We start from the raw sequence: 23,552 nt of genomic DNA on the forward strand, positions 1-23,552 counted from the left end.
GGAGTAAGGACAAAAACAACAGAGAAGGTAGGAGGGAGAAGGCTGGGGCAGAAAAGGCACACCAACAATCAGAGTGACTCTATCACAACCTACAAGAATTAAACAGTGGCTGTGAGACCACAGTGAGGCAGTTGAGCTAGATACCACAACCAAGAAAATACTGATGGTGGGGCTCCTTGTGGCTGCGAGGAAGAAAAAGAAGAAGAAACACTTGTGGTGTCCCTGAAGCAGGTCCATACATCATCTTGGCCTGAAGTGACACACTCTGCCACTCATGAGACCCCAACAAAAGCACACCCTTCATCTGGACCCTTGTTAGCCCCTTCCTTCTCTTACAAGTGCCACCCTCAAGATCAACCAGAGCCCTCATGTATGACATCAATCCAATATTGTCTTTCAGTTTGTCAGCATGGCTGCTTTTCAGTAGGCTATGAGGCACTTGATTTTAGGTTAGCCTGCTCTGTCTGGGGTCCTTCAAGAGATGGTTTTGGCAGTGAAGCAATGAAGCCACAGAACACATTTTGGGTTGATCATCCTTCAAATACCTCTGCTGCCTCCTTTCCTCCTGGGCTGCACCTGTTTCATTTCATCCAGTGATCAATCTGTTGCCACTCACTGTTATTGCATCTCTCTGTATGATTTCCCCCTCTGCCCCTGCAAATACCCGTATGTGTCCTTAATGTCAGGAGGTGTCCTATTCTGCCCAGCATGCCCAAATACCTGATCCACTCGAGGAGAGACAGGTGCTGCTCATCTCAAAAACAGAGGTCGGCCAGGAATTAATGCTGTCAATCCAGCAGAGTCTTTCTGACACACCATTTGATTTGAGTAATTAACGTTACATTAATGTTTAACTTTGGACATTTCCTTGGGATTTGAACTTTTATTACGGTCGATGTAACTTCGTTTTAGAATTTTTGGGAACATGTGCTGCTTTTTTATATATATTCCCATTGGACAATGTAAATACTCATCCTCGATATTCCTGGTGTGATTTTTCTAGGAGTGGGCAAGAAATTCTGCTTAACTGGTGGAGTTTTGCTCACTTAGCACTCCTCTTGGAGCAAGGAGTTCTGGCAAAACTCTGCCAACTGTCACATGGCAGAGTTTTTTCTCACATGTGGCTTGCCAACTTTAAGTTAGTGAGCATGAGCAAGACTTTAGCCCTCATTACAACCCTGGCGTTTTTTGACCGCCAGGGCAAAAGTGGTGGTAGTACCCCCAACAGGCTGGCGGTACTACAGCCCGCATTATGACTGTGGCGGTCTCGCCACGATCATACCGCCGGGACTGCCAGCGGTTGTAATCCGCCAGGGCAGTGCTACAAGCAGCGCTGCCCTGGGGATTACGAGTCCCATCCGCCAGCTGTTCCATGGCCGTAAATACTGCCATGGAACAGTTGGAGGAAGGGGTGACTTGGCATGGGCAGTGCAGGGGCCCCCATGCACAGCCCCATCTCGCAATCCACTGCCCGAATTACGGGCAGTGGATTGCGCAACGGGTGCTGCTGCACCCGCCGCACCGCCACATTGTCGCCAGCTCCATTAGGAGCCGGCTGAAATGCTGTAGCCGTACTCCCCGCTGGGCCGGCGGGCGGAAACTCTGTTTTCACCCAGTGGGGATGTCAAATTACGCCGGGTGGATTTCAGGCCGCATTGGCGGTCTGCTGGCGGTGCAATATTGGCGGGCTGCCTTCGCCGCCCGCCAGTGTTGTAATGAGGGCCTTTATGTCCCCTAGTGTGATTTTCTGGTGCAAGAACACATCTCAGCAAGATTTCGCAGCGTGGGCAATCATGGCTGGTCATGAACGTTCACGTTGAGAAAGCTACTCGAGTGGCAGAAAGAAGCAGTCCCCTCTGGTGCACAATGTGGTGCCTTTCACACTGATGTTTCAGTGTGGAACAAGCTCCTGCTGCTAAAAATCATTATGAGCTCAGCGGCGTGTCCGAATGCCACCCGCTTGCAGAACTGTGTGGAATATCACTGAATTTTTATGTAAATCTGAATAATTCCAGAGTGAAACTCTGCAAGTTCAACCCAGGCCTAGTTATTATTATTATTTTTTAACAACCCCCGCCAATTTGAATCTTCTTCCCTGGACCCAACCACTATTTTAGTTCTTTCTCCCCCCTCAGGGAACAGTTTACTTTATCACACCAAGGCACCAAATCGTATTTCATGAACTATGTTGGAAAATGGGTTATTGGTAGGGCAGGTAGGTACCTACACCTAGCAACAAGCCACTAACCTCCACATAGGTACAGTTAGGTCTCAGTAAATTAATCCCAGCTCAACCCTTGGTAGCTTGGCAACGAGCGTCAAGGCTTAACTTAGGAGACAAAGTGTAAAGCATTCAAATATCACAAAACAGTCATTAAATAAAACACAGGAAACAGTTTAAAAATCCAAAACCAATTTATAAAAATAGTTTATATTTTTATCTTTAAAATGACACAAAAACGATTAAAATCGGTTCAGGGGAACCGGAGATATGAATTTTTAAAGAATTATTACTTTTCTAGCGCTTAGAAACAAAAAGCGCCAGTCGGGTCATCTGGTTGCACCTCGACCGGGGCAAAGTCAAACTTTCAGGCCGACCGCGATGGAGCCCTGCTCGGCTACAGGTCGCGGGAGGCCTCGGTTAAAAAGTTACCTTCTGACTTAGTCTTTATTTTGAAGTTTTTCTTCACCGGGACGAACCTGCCAGTTGAATCCGACCTCCTGGAGCCCTTGTCCGGATACGCGATGTGGGTTTCCTCGGTGGAGACTTTTACCTTCGGACTTAGTCGTTTTTTCGAGATGAAAATCCTTCGACCGGGGTAAACCTGGATCTTGATCCGACGTCCATGGAGCCCTTCTCGGATACGATGGCTGGGAGGTCCCGGTCAACTTTTTACGTTCGGACTTAGTCTCTTTTTTGGATGTTTTTCTTTACCGGGACGAACCACGAAGTCAGGCCGGGTCGCGGTTGAGGCAAGCCGGCTAGAATTTCCGCGGCGGGTCGGTCCCTCTCTGGAGCTTTTTTCCAAAAATTCTCAAATCTTTTCCAAACTTCTGGGGCTTCACCCAGATGTTCTTTTAAGGTTCTTTTGGGGTCCACAGCTCACCCCAAGGGTTCAGAAGTTCTGTGATGGTCCTTGGGGGGTGCGGACTTCAACTCCCAGAATGCACCTGGCGCAAACTCCTTTTTGGCCACTGGACAGTGGTCAGCTGGTCGCTTTCTTCAGGAGTTGGTGCAGGGGACTCTGGTTTAGCAATTTTTCACCTGTAGCAAACAGGGAGTCCCTCCTTGAACCAGTTGAAGCCAGGCAAAGTCCTTCTTGTGGTGAAGCCCAAGTGTGCAGCTGGTGCAGTCCTTCTGAGTGCAGGTTCCAGGTGCAGGCCAGGGGTCCAGCAGGGCAGTCCTTCTTCTCCTTAAGTTCTTTCTTCTTGAAATTTGGTGGGGATCTGAGGTGTGGGTGCAGGTCTGCCAGTTTTATCCTTGCTCCTGGGTGAAAAGCAGGGGGGCCCTGGTTCTCCAATCAGGGACAGGGTCGTCCCCCTGTGATGACCACTTCCTGGGAAGTGTGGCAAAAATCCATCCCAGAAGGCAACAGTCTCTAAAAATCCAACATGGATGAATCTGATTTTTGGAGGTTACATCTGGCTGAGCCCACCCACTGGTGTGGCTAAAAATTATAAACACACCCCTCTCCTGCCCTCTCCTAATCTAATCAAGGGGGCACCTAATTGTCTGGGGTTGCAGGATGTGGGGGTGTTGCTGGGTGCTCCAAATGTCTTTCTCTGCCTTTGAAGACCAGTTTGGCAGCCCTCCCCCTTCCTGCCTCACCATCTGCTGAGGGGAGATTCTCTCCCCAAGCACATTCCTTTGTGTGAAGCCTGGCCACTTCACACCTCATCAAGGCAGCCTGGCAGAAGCTGCTGCAGGCTGGCCAATCAGAGAACCACAGCAAAAACAATGCAGAGCTGAAATTGGCAACTTTTTAGGTAAAGTCTAAACTTTTTACCTGAACAAGTTATATTAAATCCAACAACTGGAAGTTGTGGGATTTATTACAACAATTAATTTGATACCAAATTCTTGGTATGTAACATTTAAGGAGACTTTAAAATTTAAAATAAAGTCTGCCCATTCTAGCCTATGAAGGCCATTTACTTCAATGAGGGAAAAACGAATTTGGCTGTTTTTACCTCACCAGGGCTTATAAATCTATTTTTATAAAGTCCCTGCTTATAGTTACATGGCACCCAGCCCTAGGGGCACATAGGGCACACCTTAGGGGTGACTTATATGTAAAAATAAGGTAGTTTAAGACTTTGGAAGTACCTTTAATTCCAAAGTCGAATTTGCATATAACTTTAATTTAAAAGCAGCCAGCAAGGCAGGCTTGCTTTTAAAATGACACTGGGCACCTCAGCAGTGCACCTAGGTGTGCACCACCTATGCTGTGGTCCCTAAACCTACATGCCCTACCATATACTAGGGACTTATAGGTAGGTTAACTTAGCCAATTATAATTAGCCTAATTTACATATCCATTTTACACAGAGCACAGGCCCTGGGACTGGTTAGCAGTACCCAGGGCACCATCAAAGTCAGGAAAACACCAGCAAAAAGAGGAAAATGGGGGCAAAAAGTTATGGGGCCTCTGCAATCAGCCCTGTTTTCTCACACAACCCGCCCCCAGCCCACACGCCCAGGAGACTCAGCCCAACCCTGGGAGAGTCTTCCTGGCTTGTTAGGCGAGGAAGACAGTGAAGAAAACTGGCTGTCCCTTTGCAGGGCCTACTCTGCCTTATATCCTCCTGTCAGGGTCACTCCCTATGGGTAGTGAAGCCATCCCAACAGTAAAAGGACCCAACACAAACTGAAACTTTCCTCTAGGGGGGTCTTCCTCCTTTCTCTCTGCCAACTTGGGTAGTGAGGTGCCCACCTCCCCTACTCCAAACTTTGCTAGGGCAACACCTAGCTTACCCAAAGAGGTCACCCAACACTTGAGCAACCCCACCATGACCAATAGGGTCAGGGGGCCTACTTTGCTATTGGCCCTGGGGTCTGCCTCCCAGGCCAAGTACAGTGCTGCCAGGAAGGCTAGCACCCAGCAGAGGCTACTGACAGCTGTCAGTACCCAGAACCACACCCTAAGCTCTCCACTGACAGGTGGCTGAGCTGCTTTAAGGGCAACTTTGGGGTCCTGGCACCCCTCTTGCTGTCTAGAGTGGGGGGCTACCACCTCCTGTGGCAGACACCCTCCTTCCACTCTCCCTTCTGTCAGTGCAGGGGCAACACCTTGCATCTGGACAGCTGCCTGACTACTCAGGACTTCCTTGGGGTCAGGTGAGGCCTCACCAGTGCCAACTCTGGGCTCCCCCCCTACTGCGGCAGAAGGCCTTTGGCTCCCTGGAACTCTCTTTAAGAGTGGCCTACCCTTCCTTTTCTTCTTTTCTTTTCTTGGGGACCCCTGTCTCCTAACTGTAGGGACTGACTCCCCAGGACTTTGGGTTGGGGGGGCGCCCTGGGCGACCACCCCATCTGTGACCAGACTCACCTCTGGGAGGTCATTGCCCAGGATACAATCTAGGGGAAGGTCAGCACTGACTACCACCCTAATCCAGTCAAGGATACCCTCCCTCTCTAGGGGCACTATGGCTACAGGTTTGGAGGCGACCTCCCCTGTGGCTATCCTGACTTTCTTTGTCTTTCCTGGGACATACATGTCTGGGGTCACTAACCGGTCACTCACTATAGTGTGACTGGCACAGGTGTCTCTCAGGCCAGTGGTAGGGATCCCATTCACTTGAATGTGGTGGAAGTGCCTACTCCCACCCTCAGGGATCACCAGCTTACCATCTGGTCCTGTCTCCCAGCACAATGCTAGGAGGACTTCATCATCTGAGGAATCCTCCTCTATGGCTACACTGGACAGCCCTGTGCTAACCACCTTCTTTGGACAGGCTGCATCTCCTCTGAAGTGACCTGTCTGCTGACAGTCAAAGCAAGCCCTACAGTCCAAGAGCTTTTTTAACCCTGGGTCTAACTGTCTCTGCTGGTCAGAGTGGGATTTACTCTCCTCCTTCTTAGGGTTCTGGGGTACAGAGGGAGTCTCTGTGGTGGGCTTACCACCTCCCTCCTTAGGTTTTTGGGGACCTGTCCCCCCCTTCTTGGAGTCTCCCCCCTGGGACTTGACAACCACCCTGGTTCTCAACCACTCATCAGCTGCCTCCCCTAGCTCTCTAGGGTTGGTCTGCTTAGAGTCCACTAGATGCTGGCGTATCCTTTCTTGGGTACAATTGGTCAAGATGTGCTCTCCCATGATCAGATTGTATAACCCCTCATAAGTATCTACTTTGTTACCAATAATCCAGCCCTCTAGTGCCTTTAGTGAAATGTCCACAAAGTCAACCCAAGACTGGGTACTGACCTTCTGGGTGTCCCTGAACTTCATTCTATATTGCTCTGGGGTCAGACCAAACTTCTTGGCTAAGCACCTCTTCATACTAGGGTATGAATCTGCCTCCTCCCCCCTTAAGGTCAGAAGCCTATCCCTCCCTGAGTTGGGGACCAACTCCCACAAAAGGGAACCCCAGTATTGAGGCCTAACCCTTCTCATTTGGAGTGCCCTCTCAAAGGCCCCCAGCCACTTATCTATGTCATCCCCCTCTACATAAGCAGGAACTACCCCCTTGGGTAATCTGGGGCAAACTCCCCCACCCATGGACACCTCAGCTTCTTTATCGCTGCTTCCATCTCTTTTCTCTTTGTATGCCCACTTTTTCTTTTCTAGGGCCAGCTTCTCTGCTTCCAAAGCTATGTATGCTAGCTGGGCCTCCAGCTCTCTTTCTCTGATGGATGGGTTCTCTCCTCCTGAAGGGACCCCCTTCCTACCACTAGCTTTGGGCCTGCCCCTAGTGACTGTATCTACTGAGGACTGTTCTTCCTCGTCCTCACTTAGGGTCAGATGCCTTCCCTCCCCTGAGTGGTTAGAGCTTGCATCCTCCCTTCTTTCTCCCTCCTCTGGAGCTTCTTCTGACTCTACCTCTTGGGCCTCAGCCCATGCTGTCAGGGATGTGATCAGGATTTGCTTCCTGAGATCAGTGGTTGCAGGCAACCCTCTTTCAATACACAACCCCCTAAGCTGGACTACTGTCAGTGTGGGTAGGCTAGCCAGATCAAGCTCCATGGTTCCCTAGTTTTGTGTCAACAAAAACTTTTTTTGCAAAAATTGGAAACAAGAATTTAGAAAAATTACAAAAATTCAATAATTGAAATTAATCCAAATTAAAAACAATTTTTGCACTAGGACAATTTAAAGGATTTTTAATTTGTTTTACCTAAAACTGTAACGTGATATTGAACACAAGTACAGGATCCCGTCGCTGCTTCCAATTATGTTGGAAAATGGGTTATTGGTAGGGCAGGTAGGTACCTACACCTAGCAACAAGCCACTAACCTCCACATAGGTACAGTTAGGTCTCAGTAAATTCATCCCAGCTCAACCCTTGGTAGCTTGGCAACGAGCGTCAAGGCTTAACTTAGGAGACAAAGTGTAAAGCATTCAAATATCACAAAACAGTAATTAAATAAAACACAGGAAACAGTTTAAAAATCCAAAACCAATTTATAAAAATAGTTTATATTTTTATCTTTAAAATGACACAAAAACGATTAAAATCGGTTCAGGGGAACCGGAGATATGAATTTTTAAAGAATTATTACTTTTCTAGCGCTTAGAAACAAAAAGCGCCAGTCGGGTCATCTGGTTGCACCTCGACCGGGGAAAGTCAAACTTTCAGGCCGACCGCGATGGAGCCCTGCTCGGCTACAGGTCGCGGGAGGCCTCGGTTAAAAAGTTACCTTCTGACTTAGTCTTTATTTTGAAGTTTTTCTTCACCGGGACGAACCTGCCAGTTGAATCTGACCTCCTGGAGCCCTTGTCCGGATACGCGATGTGGGTTTCCTCGGTGGAGACTTTTACCTTCGTACTTAGTCGTTTTTTCGAGATGAAAATCCTTCGACCGGGGTAAACCTGGATCTTGATCCGACGTCCATGGAGCCCTTCTCGGATACGATGGCTGGGAGGTCCCGGTCAACTTTTCACGTTCGGACTTAGTCTCTTTTTTGGATGTTTTTCTTTACCGGGACGAACCACGAAGTCAGGCCGGGTCGCGGTTGAGGCAAGCCGGCTAGAATTTCCGCGGCGGGTCGGTCCCTCTCTGGAGCTTTTTTCCAAAAATTCTCAAATCTTTTCCAAACTTCTGGGGCTTCACCCAGATGTTCTTTTAAGGTTCTTTTGGGGTCCACAGCTCACCCCAAGGGTTCAGAAGTTCTGTGATGGTCCTTGGGGGGTGCGGACTTCAACTCCCAGATTGCACCTGGCGCAAACTCCTTTTTGGCCACTGGACAGTGGTCAGCTGGTCGCTTTCTTCAGGAGTTGGTGCAGGGGACTCTGGTTTAGCAATTTTTCACCTGTAGCAAACAGGGAGTCCCTCCTTGAACCAGTTGAAGCCAGGCAAAGTCCTTCTTGTTGTGAAGCCCAAGTGTGCAGCTGGTGCAGTCCTTCTGAGTGCAGGTTCCAGGTGCAGGCCAGGGGTCCAGCAGGGCAGTCCTTCTTCTCCTTAAGTTCTTTCTTCTTGAAATTTGGTGGGGATCTGAGGTGTGGGTGCAGGTCTGCCAGTTTTATCCTTGCTCCTGGGTGAAAAGCAGGGGGGCCCTGGTTCTCCAATCAGGCACAGGGTCGTCCCCCTGTGATGACCACTTCCTGGGAAGTGTGGCAAAAATCCATCCCAGAAGGCAACAGTCTCTAAAAATCCAACATGGATGAATCTGATTTTTGGAGGTTACATCTGGCTGAGCCCACACACTGGTGTGGCTAAAAATTATAAAGACACCCCTCTCCTGCCCTCTCCTAATCTAATCAAGGGGGCACCTAATTGTCTGGGGTTGCAGGATGTGGGGGTGTTGCTGGGTGCTCCAAATGTCCTTCTCTGCCTTTGAAGACCAGTTTGGCAGCCCTCCCCCTTCCTGCCTCACCATCTGCTGAGGGGAGATTCTCTCCCCCAAGCACATTCCTTTGTGTGTGAAGCCTGGCCACTTCACACCTCATCACACCTCATCAAGGCAGCCTGGCAGAAGCTGCTGCAGGCTGGCCAATCAGAGCACCGCAGCAAAAACAATGCAGAGCTGAAATTGGCAACTTTTTAGGTAAAGTCTAAACTTTTTACCTGAACAAGTTATATTAAATCCAACAACTGGAAGTTGTGGGATTTATTACAACAATTAATTTGATACCAAATTCTTGGTATGTAACATTTAAGGAGACTTTAAAATTTAAAATAAAGTCTGCCCATTCTAGCCTATGAAGGCCATTTACTTCAATGAGGGAAAAACAAATTTGGCTGTTTTTACCTCACCAGGGCTTATAAACCTATTTTTATAAAGTCCCTGCTTATAGTTACATGGCACCCAGCCCTAGGGGCACATAGGGCACACCTTAGGGGTGACTTATATGTAAAAATAAGGTAGTTTAAGACTTTGGAAGTACCTTTAATTCCAAAGTCGAATTTGCATATAACTTTAATTTAAAAGCAGGCAGCAAGGCAGGCTTGCTTTTAAAATGACACTGGGCACCTCAGCAGTGCACCTAGGTGTGCACCACCTATGCTGTGGTCCCTAAACCTACATGCCCTACCATATACTAGGGACTTATAGGTAGGTTAACTTAGCCAATTATAATTAGCCTAATTTGCATATCCATTTTACACAGAGCACAGGCCCTGGGACTGGTTAGCAATACCCAGGGCACCATCAAAGTCAGGAAAACACCAGCAAAAAGAGGAAAATGGGGGCAAAAAGTTATGGGGCCTCTGCAATCAGCCCTATTTTCTTACAAACTATAAAAATAGGTTCTAGTTTTGCAACCAATTAAAATTTCTTGTTACTCTGTTCTAAGTGTGATACCACGTCTGTATACAGATATAAGTATGTTGCACGAAGGTCAAATGGTAAATGATCCAGATTTCAAAACACAATTCATTATAATATTTACATACACCCAACTTTATGGCCAGGCACAAATGAGATGGCCACTACGTACAAGATAGATGTATTTTTTTCAATATTTACAATACACACACATATATATATATAAATATGTGTGTGTGCGTATATGTATAGATATTAGAGGTGGGCAGTGAACTCAGCTCCACTCGCAGAGTTTGCAGAGTTATTCCCACTTCGCACTCTGTGTAGAGCGTGGAGTTCCAAAAAATTCTGCGGAGTGTAGTGGAGTTTTTTCCATGCTCGCACTCATCAATGGTGAGTTGGTGAGTGTGAGCAAGGAAAATCTTACCCAAGACCACCACCGTCAAGATTTCTCAAAATGCGAGTGGTCGCAGTATGGTTGTAACCGCTTGCTTTGAGAAATCTTCTGTTTGCGTTGAGGTAGCTGCCCCTCAAAAAGAAAATCAACTCGAGAAGCAGAAAAAAAGCAGCACCCTCTTACGCTGTGCAGGGAGCTGTTCGTGCTGATTTTTCAGAGATGGACAAACACCTAGGGGCATATTTATACTCCGTTTGCGCCGAATTTGCGTCGTTTTTTTCGACGCAAATTCGACGCAAAACTAACTCCATATTTATACTTTGGGGTTAGACGCGTCTAGCGCCAAAGTTCATGGAGTTAGCGTCATTTTTTTGCGTGAACACCTTCCTTGCGTTAATGATATGCAAGGTAGGCGTTCCCGTCTTAAAAAATGACTCCGATGCTATTGCATCGGATTTATACTCCCGGGCAAAAATGACGCCCGGGAGTGGGCGGGACTAAAAAACCCGCATTTGCGCCGGATTTTAGCGCCTGGGTCAGGGCAGGCGTTAAGGGACCTGTGGGCTCAGAATGAGCCCAGAGGTGCCCTCCCAAGCCCCCAGGGACACCCCCTGCCACCTTTGCCCACCCCAGGAGGACACCCAAGGCTGGAGGGCCCCATCCCAGGGAAGAAAAGGTAAGTTGTGGTAAGTTTAAAAAAAAAAAATGTTGTGGCATAGGGGGGCCTGATTTGTGCCCCCCTACATGCCTCTATGCCCAATGACCATGCCCAGGGGACAGAAGTCCCCTGGGCATGGCCATTGGGCAAGGGGGCATGACTCCTGTCTTTGCTAAGACAGGAGTCATGTTAATGGCGTCTGGGCGCCCCAAAAAAATGGCGCAAATCGGGTTAAGACGATTTTTTTACCTCAGCCTGACTTGCCCCATTTTTGGACGCCCAAACGCCATTTTTCCCTACGCCGGCGCTGCCTGGTGTACGTGGTTTTTTTTCACGCACACCAGGCAGCGCCGGTCGACTAACGCCGGCTAACGCCATTCAATAAATACGGCGCCCGCATGGCGCTTCAGAATGGCGTTAGCCGGCGCTAATTTTTTTGGTGCAAAACTGCGTTAGTGCAGTTTTGCGTCAAAAAGTATAAATATGGCCCCTAGTGCTAAAAATCAGCGCGAATGCCGCAAACGAACAAACGCACTCTGCTGTTCTCGGGACTCCGATTCAGTGTAAAGCCTTTCTCAATGTATGTATATGTATGAATGTATGTATATATATATATATATATATATATACATATATATATATATATATATATGAAGCGATCACCACTATGTAATATATGTGTATATATATATATATATATATATATATATGTATATATATATATATATATATATATATATCCTTCAAGCGTCCTGCAGCAGCCGACTGCTACCGCCTGCGAGGTTGGTGCTTGGCCTCGGAAGCAAGCTCCGTGAAATATGCAAAATACTCTTCCAACACCTTCAGTGAAAGAGACGCCGGCACTCCAGACTCCTTTCCAAAGCCATTGCTTTATTTACAATTTGACTGCACAAGGCTGAACTCTCCTACGGCTTCAGGGCTGATGTGTTTCAACCGTTTTCGTCCTGGTCAAACCCAACGGAGCTCTGCTGTTGAGTCTAATTATATATTCCGATTCCATTCTTCTAAGAGTTCATTCTCTGCCTCCTCCTCTCAGGGACAGCAACACCCTGTCAATGCCCAAAAATAACATACCATCAACCTTCCCATCATGTTGGGCAAAACGGGGAGTTGGAATGGAGCGAAAGAAAAGTTTAAAACAGCAATTGTGGTAATTGGAAAAGTTATGCAGAAAGGAGATTAACAGGAGTTGGGAGGTTATATCATTAAATAACTACATTGAAGTAGGAAGGATCCCACATGGTTTGAGAATTTTGATCACTCCCACATATGTGAATCCTGATCCGAGGTTATTGGAGGAATGGCCCGCATTGATGGCATTTACGGGCAAGGGTATGTTGGAACTTTTGTCTAAACATGCAGCAATTGAGTTGAGAGAAATGAGTGAGGAAATTAAGAAGTTAAGAGCGGCCCTGGAAAATAGCCAAGAAAAAGAGGAGGTGATTACCTTCATAAAAGAGATGGAGACAAGATTGGTTCAATATGAGGAGAAAATTAAAGCAAGGAAGAAGCAGAAGTTTTTGAGGGATAAGATGGACTATTCTTTGGATAGAGTTTTGACATTTGGAAGGAGATTTGATCTGGCAAGGAAAGAATTTAGATGCAATGAATCTCTTCAACAACAGGAAATAGTCTCAATGTGATCAAGTTCAGATAATGTTTCAGATTTGGAGGATCAACCGGGCCCAAGTGAGATTATGGGAAAGCCTTTTACAACAGCTGAAGAATTTCATTTTTTACAATTGAATCAGCGACCTCAGAGAAAAACTCCAAGAGGAAGAGAAAACGGCAATGAAAAAGGAATAGGAGAGGGAGGAAGGCAGGAAGAGGATTATGGACAGGGCAGGCATTTGCGACAGACTCGAAAGAAGAAAAAGTAGGTGAGAACAAACTCACAGTGGTGAACATTTCCTCTCATGAACTAACTCAGGAAGAGTGTTCCTTATTAGAACTTGGTTTGTCATTCTGTCCAGTTGCAGATTTTGATTATGTGAAAACACAAATTGATGTTTTTCAGTTTGTTAGAAAACAAAAATTGTTGAAAATATTCACACAACAAAAAGAGAAATCTAGAGTGCAAGAGGAAGATAAGGATGACATGGGTGGGGAGATTGCTCCTAAGGAATTATGCATAGGGGATCTTGAGGGTTTAGCTGCCTTGAGAGAATTGGAGGTGGGGGAGAGGTTATGGGAGACAGAGAGAGATTTGCTGAGAGAATTGGGATTGGATTTCGATAGCCCGAGTGGGAGTGGTTTTAAACCAAAATCAAAGTGTAATCCATCCACCCCACATGACAACATTGATGCCTTTCATGAGGCAGTAGGATTTGACTTATTGCAACTATGGAAGAAGAGTACGAGGTGTTGGGCTAGTAATCTAACAGGGGGCAAAGGAAAGCACTTGATTCATTGAAAAATGCGGCATCCTTTGTTATTAAACCAGCGGACAAAGGAGGCAATGTTGTGTTATGAGATGTGGAGAAATACAGACAGTAGGCGAGGAAGCAACTAGAATTGTCGAGATGTTATGAGACATCAACAAGACTTCTATAAAATATTATCATTCTCTGCTTTCTGAGTGGTTCGAGCAGGGTTTACTTAGTAGGGATGAGCTGCAGGTTGTGACAGTAAAAAAAAACAGTTGCACCATGTTTTTATATGTTGCCTAAAATTCATAAAGATAGGAATAATCCGCCTGGTAGGCCGACAGTATTGGCAAGAGATAGTCTTCTTGAAAGTACGTCTATCTATTTCTCCTTATGTTTTGAGTTTTAAAAAAACTAAGGATATTCCTTGGAAGCACACTTGCATTTCGGCAACTGTTGATGTGGTGTCCTTGTACACTAGTATTGAACATGGATTAGGGATTAAGGCATGTGAATATTTTTTTAGGGACAAACCATTGCGGGTATATGAGCATACTAAAATGCTTTTGAAAATGTTGACTTTTTTTAGAAAATGATTATTTTCTGTATGAAGATAAATGGTTTAGACAGATTACGGGGACATCAATGGGAAGTTGCTTTGCTCCAAGTTTTGCATGCCTGTTTATGGGCTGGTCTGACACCCAATATGTGATGACGGAAGAAAATGAGAAGTGGATGAGAGATTTGATTTTCTGGATGAGATTTATCGATGATATTTTTATTATCTGGGATGGTCCAGAAAATATTTTATTAGACTTTTTGAATTGTTTACTGAGAAATGAACTTAATTTGAGATTTACTTATAGATTGGATAGACAGGTTATGGAATTTTTAGATGTTTTGGTGACAATTGAGTGAGAAAAAGATTTGACAAGTTTGTTCAGAAAAGAGTACAGCTGGAAATAGTTTATTGCATGCTAAGAGTCATCATCCCTTGAGATTGAAGTGGAGTATACCTTATGGAGAGTTATTGAGAGCAAGAAGAAATTGTAGTACGAATACTATTTTTGAAAAAGAACAGAGCAATATGATTGCAAGGTTCAGATCCAGATGCTATCCCCTTAAGGTGATTAAGGAAGCTTGTAAAAAGTAGCCAGTATGAAACGGGATAGCCTGTTGGTGCCAAAAAAACGAGAGAAGGGAGAAAATGTAGTGAGATGTATAACTAACTACCTTTAATGCAAATTCTAGGGAAGTTATGGAGATTATGAAACAATATTGGCATCTCATTAAAACAGATAGAGTCATAGGCCCTTTGATGAGTCCTTACCCAAGGATCACATATAGGAAGAGTAGCTCTTTACGTGACATATTAGTACGTAGTTATGTAAACAAGAAAGATAATTTGGGATTCATCAAGCAGACAGGCTTTTATAGATGTGCAAATTGTGAGACCTGCAAATATAGTTTGAATCGTAAGACCTATGTTTTTGCCTACAGGGGAAGAGAAAAAGATTGATAAATTCATAAACTGTAATTCAGATTTTACTATCTATGTTATAAAGTGTCCATGTAACTTGTGCTATGTTGGAAGTACGATCTTTCCAGTTAAAAATCATATTTTGGAGCACTGGCGGGCTATTAAAAATAATGATGCCAATTATTCAATAGAGCGACATTGCAGACAGGAACATGATGGGAAGGTTGATCATATGTTATTTTTTGGCATTGACAGGGCTTTGCTGTCCCTGAGAGGAGGAGACAGAGAACAAACTTCTAGAAAAATGGAATCTGCATATATAATTAGACTTAACAGTAGAGCTCCGTGGGGTTTGAACCAGGACGAAGAACTTTATGTGCATGTGGGATGATGGTTATGATTTCTTTTTCCATTTGATTTCTTTTCCCCTTTTTTGAATTGAACAATAGATGAGAATAAGGGTGACTGGGTTTCCAGAGAGGTAGCTTATACCACCTAGTTATTCAACACAAAAAGCAAATGTGATGTATTTAATAATGTATGAGGTGAGGGTGAATGTTCTTAGAAGAGAATTTATATGTTGATGAGGCCTTGATTAATTTAGGATGATTTAAAATTTAAATAAGTGGAAATTTGAATAATATATGAGGAGTATGGGATAATTGATTATTGAATATTGAAGAAGAAAATGATGACAAAGATGGAAATGTTTTATCTAAGGTACACAAAGGGTTCCAGGTTTGCTCCCTCTTATGCTAATGTCTATATGGGGCTGTAAGAGAGGGAATATACCTGAATGGATTCTTGGGGAAAAAATGAGAAATTAGGGTATTGGGGGAAGTATATAAATGAAATTTTTCCTATTTTGAAAGGTTCTGAGTTGGATCTTAGAACATTTAATCAGTATCTTAATGATAATTAATGTATGAATATATATATACACAATATGACAATCATAGAACAGTTTAAGGGTATTTTTATTTGTTTAGATTGAGCCTAGTAAAACGATTTGTTGGTAGTACAACATATTGGAGTAAGGATTTCTTTTATGTTTACAAACAAACAGGATATAAGGTCAATGGGTGGTAGAGCTTGTTTTTTTTAAATGGCTATAAGGTGGGCTATGAAGAAGACCGACATGGTTGAAACGCGTCAGCCCTGAAGCCGTAGGATTGTTCAGCCTTGTGCAGTCAAATTGTAAATAAAGTGATGGATTTGGAGTGCCGGCGGCTCTTTCACTGAAGGTGTTGGAAGGTGATTTTGCATATATATATATATATGTATATATATATATACATATATTACCTACTGGCGGTCGCTACTATTTGGCTTGCCTATATCTTTGACACCGTTTGAGGAATCTTCACGGAATTTTCCAAAAAAAAGTGGCCCAGTGATTTTGCTGCGTACAGGAAGTTTCCGGGTGATCCGTCAAGTGGGGGCCGAGGAGAAGGGGGCTAAAAAACATTGCGTTTCCCATGGTAATTCTCATATGACCTGTCAACCACTGGTTGGAGTTACACCAAATTTGGCAAAAAGCTAGCTGCCTGTATGCAGATTTTTGTTATTTGGTGTAAATTCGTTCAGTAGTTCAGGCGATATTTGAGGGCAAATAAATTTGTATTTCTCCAGCCGTGAATATTTTGTGAGTCTTTTGCAAATAACTCAAGAAAATTCACAAATTTTCATGAATACATATGCAGAAGAAGTGCTGCAATTGGGTGAATGTAACCTGACTAGAAAGTTGCAACCAACATTTTATTTCACGAGACATGGTCCCCTGGGGTGAAAATTCAAAGTGAAAATGGCATAAGGGGTCAGGGTGAAGGTACTCTGACCCCAGGGGTTTGATATAGGTATGTTTTAGGGGAAATTATAGGTTTAATTTAATTTTGCGTCACAGTGCTTCGATCTTTACAAAAAATCATGAATTTTTCACAAATTTACATGAATTATTCACAAAATAATTGTGATTATGGCACAATTTGAAAGAAGAGCCACAGACGCATTCACACACAAATTAATTCTCTCATACATTCACTCAGAGGCTCAGGCGCCCACTCACACACCCACTCAGACACTCATGCACCCACTCAGACCCAATCATAGACTCATACACCCACTTACAGACCCACTCAGACACTCATGCACTCACTCACACATCCACTGACAGAGACAGGACCTGTAGCCAACCTGCGCTGCTTCCAGCTAAAGGCCATGTGTGGCATGGGGTTGGGTGGATATAAGGGCTTGGCTACAAGGCCTGGCTACAAGGCCAGGCTTTGCAGGGGTTGGAATAATGTATAGTAATTCAAATTACTTTATGTTAAAAAAACATAGAAATTCACTGAAAAAACAAATATTAAAGGGACGTTACAGTTAGGTACTGAACTTACTTGTACAAAACCATAGAAATTCAGCAGTTATAGTCGGAGTTTTTCCAAGTAATTATAACTCACGTCCTAAGGTAACTATAACTCAGCCTTCACCATGCACAGCTAATTACTCTACATAATATGTCATTGATGAGATCTTGTATGGCATCTTTGATATCACTGCAACGTTTGCAGTATTATTATTGTTAAGAAAACTGTGCATGGGAAGGGCGCGAGTTATAGTTACCTAGACAAATTTTATTATCTCAAATTGATGATATTCGTAAAGAAATAGATCAGTTGAATTGTCCTGAAATACAAAAAAAAATGTGCTATTTTAGATGAGATCATGGACAAATTTTAGGGAGAGCTACAGGAAAAGAAGAAAACTAAATGTATCAGGGAAGAACAAGACTATACATTTGGTGGAGTATTTACTCATGCAAAAAAATTTGACAGTAAAATGAAGAAGGACCCACCGTCAAAACAAATGGCAGGGGCCAGTGACACGTCCAGTATAAGAGGTGTTTTGGTTATTGGAATTAGTGGGAGTGATTCCAACCTAAGTAACCCATCTACATCAAACTCTAATTTTCAAAACAAACCAGGAGACAAGGGTGAGAGGTAGAGGAAGTAAAGGAGTGAGGTCTAGGTCAGAACGCAGAGGGCTCCACCAACGATGGGGTAAGAACCAGTTCCCACAGTATAAGGGAAAGGATCAAACAATTTATTCAGTGATTAATCTTTCTCATAGATCTTTATCTATTGATGAGTTGAGTGTTCTAAGTAAAGGCTTACGATTTCCTATGACTCACAAACATAATGCATTCAAATGTAAAACAAATCTTTGAAATTTACATGCCAATTGAAAATAAAAAATTTGCTTGTTAATAGTCCTCCAGTACATAAACCCATAACGATATGCAAGGATGCTAGCTCGTACAAAATACAGCATTTGTCAGATGTTTCTGTCCTAATGAGTTTAGACACCCAATAAAAATGTCATATTGAAGATGCGGCACAGGATTTAGATATTGATAAAAACTTTTCAGTGGAAAGTGGATTAAAATCAAGATCATGTTTTATACCTGTACTACAAAATGACAATGTGATAGATTTATTTCAGAAATGAGTTTGTAATAATATTGAATTTGATCAGAACTGTCATGTCAAATATAATTTGAATAAAGGTGAAGGGAAGGCCCTTTTGGGCTGCAAGCCTGCTATTTTGATTATTATTAGACAGGCAGACAAAGATGGAAATGTTTTATCTAAGGTACACAAAGGGTTCCAGGTTTGCTCCCTCTTATGCTAATGTCTGTATTGGGCTGTATGAGAGGGAATATACCTGAATGGATTCTTGGGGGAAAATGAGAAATTAGGGTATTGGGGGAAGTATATAAATGAAATTTTTCTTATTTGGAAAGGTTCTGAGTTGGATCTTAGAACATTTCATCAGTATCTTAATGATAATAACTTCAATGTGTCCTTGAGTCTAGAATATAGTGAGAAGATAATTTGCTTGTTTGATCTGGAACTATAAATTCTGGATGGAAAATTGGTGTCCATATTATACAGAAAATCCACTTCTACTACCTCTGTTCTGCATGTAGGATCTGGACAGTCACTCAAACAATTCAATAATATCCCTTATGGTCAGTTTCTAAGAGCAAAAAGGAACTGTGGTTTGCAGTCTGACTATGAGAATCAAGAGAGATAGCAATGAGGTTTGTACAAAGAGGTTATCAATACAAGATCATGAACATTGCATGGGAATGTAGAAGAAAAGTCAATAGAGATTATCTCTTAAAAGACAAGTTACAGGACAGGACAAGGACCTATGAGGCTATCTGGTTCATCACCACCTATAGCAATAGGTCAATATATGAGTTTATCTAAACATTGGCAACGTTTAGGACTAGATAAAGATCTTTTGCAATTTTTTTTGACAAACCACCTATAACATATAAGAAAAAGCACCTACGTGTAGAACTATACTAAGTCCTAGTCACACTGATACGCATCTGTCTTTTGGAACAAGGAGGAGTGTCTTGGGTTAGTTACCAGACAAACTTAAAGGATGCTACCATTGTACCAAACGCATCTGATGTAACCATAGGGTAGATAATGCCAAATTATTGACTGACTGTATGGGAGTTAATACCTTCATTACTGACTCATTTATCAACTGTAATGCAACTAATTGTTTTTATATCATATTGTGTGTTGCAATAAACAATATGTAGGATCAACTACACAGCAATTAAAGATTAGATCGAAGGGACATATCAGAGCTATTAAGAATAAGGATAGCAAGTATACCATGGTTGTCCATTTTCACAGAGAACATTCTCTTTCACAATTACATTTTGTTAAATTCATGGGCATTGAACATATCAACATGGATAGACATGGTGGTGATACAGAAAAGAGTCTTAGGATGAGAGAACCCAATTAGATTCATAAACTTAAATCAGTTAACATGGGCTTAAATGTGGATAGGGAACTGCATACCAATGTTATAATTATGATTGCCCATTATACAACTTTGATGATAGTGGGTGTTGTGCTGATATTGAGATACTCAGTGATTGATAGGTTCTATTCTGAATTTGACCATGTTCGCATATGATACTCATGAATAAGTGGTAGTATAGGGTAATGAGAGCATGGTGTGCAGGATTGTTGCTAGGTTTGAGCATAAAACAACCAGGGTTCACATTGTTGTGGGTACATAAAAAATATTTTTAATTTGTCAATATTAGTATCAACAATGTTTAGTGTTCTCACAGGTAGTATGTGGCTAGTGGCCATAGATCATTTTAAATATGACACACAGGAGGACGTGTTAGGTTTGAATATAACTTGTCAGCATTAGTTTGAACAGCTTTCTGTGTTCTTATAGGTAGGATTTGTTAAGTGTGGCACATGGGAGAAAGCCCTAGGTTTGAGTACAGAGACTCAGTGTTTGTATCCTGGTGCGAACGTAAAAATATACTTTATATTTTTATATTTGTGAGATTTGGCACTAACATTATGTTTTGGATAATTTTAAATGGTTTCTTTAAGTGTGTACTAGTTATATACAGGTCAGATATCATAGTTGTTGAAAAGTGGATTATTGATAAGGGCAGGTAAGTAACCACACTTAGCAATAGGCACCTAAACTCCACTAGGTCCAGTCAGCTCAACCGTGGCAATGAGCGACAAGGCCTTAACTTAGAAGACAAAGGGGCATATTTATAAGACCCTAGCGCCACCTTGTGCCACATTAGCATCATTCTTTTTTACGTTAATGCAGCCCAACAAGGCCAAAATGCTAGCGCCATATGTACAAAGTGGCACAATGCATGCATTGCGCCACTTTGTAACCCTTTGCGCTACATAATGCCTGCACCAGGCATAATGTATGCAAAGTGGGTATTTCCCCATTTGGAGTGATGAAAAATGGCACAAGGAAATCCAAGTTATTCCCTTGCATCATTTTGTACGACACTTTTAACGCCTGCTCAGAGCATAATGGGCCCCTATTTACTCTGCAGGAGTAGCTCCAATATTATGGCAATACTCCTGCAGAGTATATCAATATCGTCATAAAAAATGATGCTATTACCCTCTACCCTGGGCCATTGTGTGCAGTATTTTAAATACAGTGCACACATGGGGGTGCTGGGGGGGCGCTGAGGGGTGCAGGGAAAGTGTTACTGCTCTCGGTGCAAAACCACTGTCCATAAATATGCCCCTAAATGTTTTTTAGTGCATTGAAACAAAAAGTGCTAATCTGGACATCTGGTTACACTCGACTGGGGTGAAGTCAAAATTTGAGACCAACCGCAATGGAGCTACAGTGAGAAGGAGGCCTTGGTCAAAGTTTTACCTTCGGACTTAGGTGCTCATTACAACTTTGGCGTTTTTAACAGAAACCGCCCTCTGTGCATGTGCCAAAAGACTACCAGTGTTGGTGGTCACACAACTGCCGTATTACGAGTCACAAACTGCAGACCACTCAAAATCTGCCAAAAATCTGACATGGTCAGCCTGACCGAGGGTGGAAGATAGGCGGCTCCACTGCCAGCAACATCCCACCCACCAAATTACAACCCACAAATCAGCACAGCGGTCATTGCACGGTGATCAAAAACTCAACTCCACCAGAACACAATACCATATTGGACAGTACGAATATCCCACACCTGACACACATTCACACACCACACACATCTGATCACTGCACTATAAAACACACCCCTACACATACCCACAATCCCTTACATCCTGAATTTTTCACAAAGAAAAGGAAGAAGACACAAATAGAAGACACTGCACGTGGATACCATAGGCACTACCACACCTTGGGACCTGAGTCAACTCCGAACATCCAAGACAATGAAGGTCCTGGTGTCAGTGGGAATGGGCACATTTTGCCAGGGTCACAGGCACAAGGGCAGGGGACAGTGGGAGGGCAACTGTGGGTCAAGGGATAAGGCACCAACAGGACATGCCTGGCCAGGAGGCCATCTCCAGAGTCCTAGGTACACACCAGCAATCCTAGGACAGGATGGGTCAAATACTGAAAACCTTGCAGGAGAACTAGTGGCTGCAGAGGGAATACCACCAGGAGGCCATGCAGCAGTGGCAGACACACAATGCCTCCATGGCATCCATTTGTGGGGTTCTCACTGAACTTACCAGCATCCTGCATGTGCGCCGTCCACCTACCAGCAGGCTGCCACAGCTATTGCAATAGAGGCCCAGACAGATGACCCATAGGCCAGAAGCACCCATGCCCCTGTAGCTGAGGATCCCCCACACAAACAAGGACTTCCATCCAGGCATCCTGCAAGACCTGAGGCCAACACCAAAACCACCACCAGGAAGTGATCTCTCTCCTGGACATTCTCTTTTGTGTGCCACTGAGAAACCCAGTTGACTGTCCACTAACAAATCTTTATTTCCCCTTGGCCCTTGGACCTGTGAAACCAACAGCTGGGCCACCTACTCTCATGCTTTTAAACGTCATGACCCCGCTCTTCAGCAAATGCACTTTGAATCACAATAAACACATTTCAGCACAGTAATAGCTAACATGTCAACATTGTCACCAGTACCATTTAATGTGAAAGATATAAATTGAAATGCACATATAGGTGTCAATAAGTCTGACAGATGAACAGATGTGGCAAGAATGTCCATCAGGTGTGCCATGACATCCTTCCTGTACTGTAATCCTATGCCAAGGGTGCCAACAGTCATGTCAGAAAGCAGGGTGGAATCACACATATGACCTGTAGATAGATCAAAATAGGGTAAAGCTTCAATAATATCTCCCTTGTTGCCCATCCAATACACTTACAGGACATAATGCAATCCACAGGAGTTATGTTGCAGTGGGAAGGTCACCACATATCTACAAGGTAGGTCTGTAGGTCACACACATGCAGAGTAAAAGAACCATTTCTCATAGCCAACATCACCAACAGAAAACCTGTCTTGTAATGTCTAAAACAGGTAGGTACCAGATATCAGCTTTGGGAACAGTGTGGCCGGATAGCTAGACTTTGATGTGATAGGATTAGGCCAGACCATTGACATCCAAACTGAAGTCTTGAAACCATGCAACATGGGGGACCCTATGCTGAAGTCATGGCATGCTAACAGCAAGTACCACATGGCTTTGGCAGTATAGCAGTTACAACTCCCCTGATGGTAAGTCAGTATCCCATCAAAATACATAACACAAATGGATGGATATAGTGCACTCATATACTGTGATGCAAAACACAAGGAGGGACTATGTCACTAGGCAGACAGAGTTAGAGGTTCCATTAACTTTAGACCACACATACCTGGCATTCATTGGACGAATTGCTGAATCAACTCAGTACTACAGTCAGCTGTATCCTCTTCATCTGCCTCCTTGTCAGTTCCAAAGTCATCAGCCTGAGCCACTGGTCGAGCTGCCACCTCCTCCTCATCCAACAGTGGAATGTGTCTTCTCAGGGCAAGATTATGTAGCATGCAACATGCTGCAATGATTTGGCAGACTTTCAATGGTCTGTACTGTAGGGCACCACCGGGCACATGTAGGTCTCTGAATCTTGCTTTCAGTAGTCCAAATGTCCTCTTGATTACAAGCCTCGTTCAGCTGTGAGCCTCATTGTAACTGTCCTCCTCCCCTGTTATAGTGTACCTCACTGGTCTCAGGAGCCAGAGCAGGTTGTGGTAGCCGGAGTCACCTTTGTGCACAAAGGTACTAATCGTTAGGAAACTAAGAGAGGCATAGAGCTGACTGTGGAGTGAAGTTGTATAGAAGTTAGAAAGAGACAGTGGTA

This window comes from Pleurodeles waltl, chromosome 2_1 (genome assembly GCF_031143425.1).
Source record: "Pleurodeles waltl isolate 20211129_DDA chromosome 2_1, aPleWal1.hap1.20221129, whole genome shotgun sequence".
Taxonomy (NCBI): domain Eukaryota; kingdom Metazoa; phylum Chordata; class Amphibia; order Caudata; family Salamandridae; genus Pleurodeles; species Pleurodeles waltl.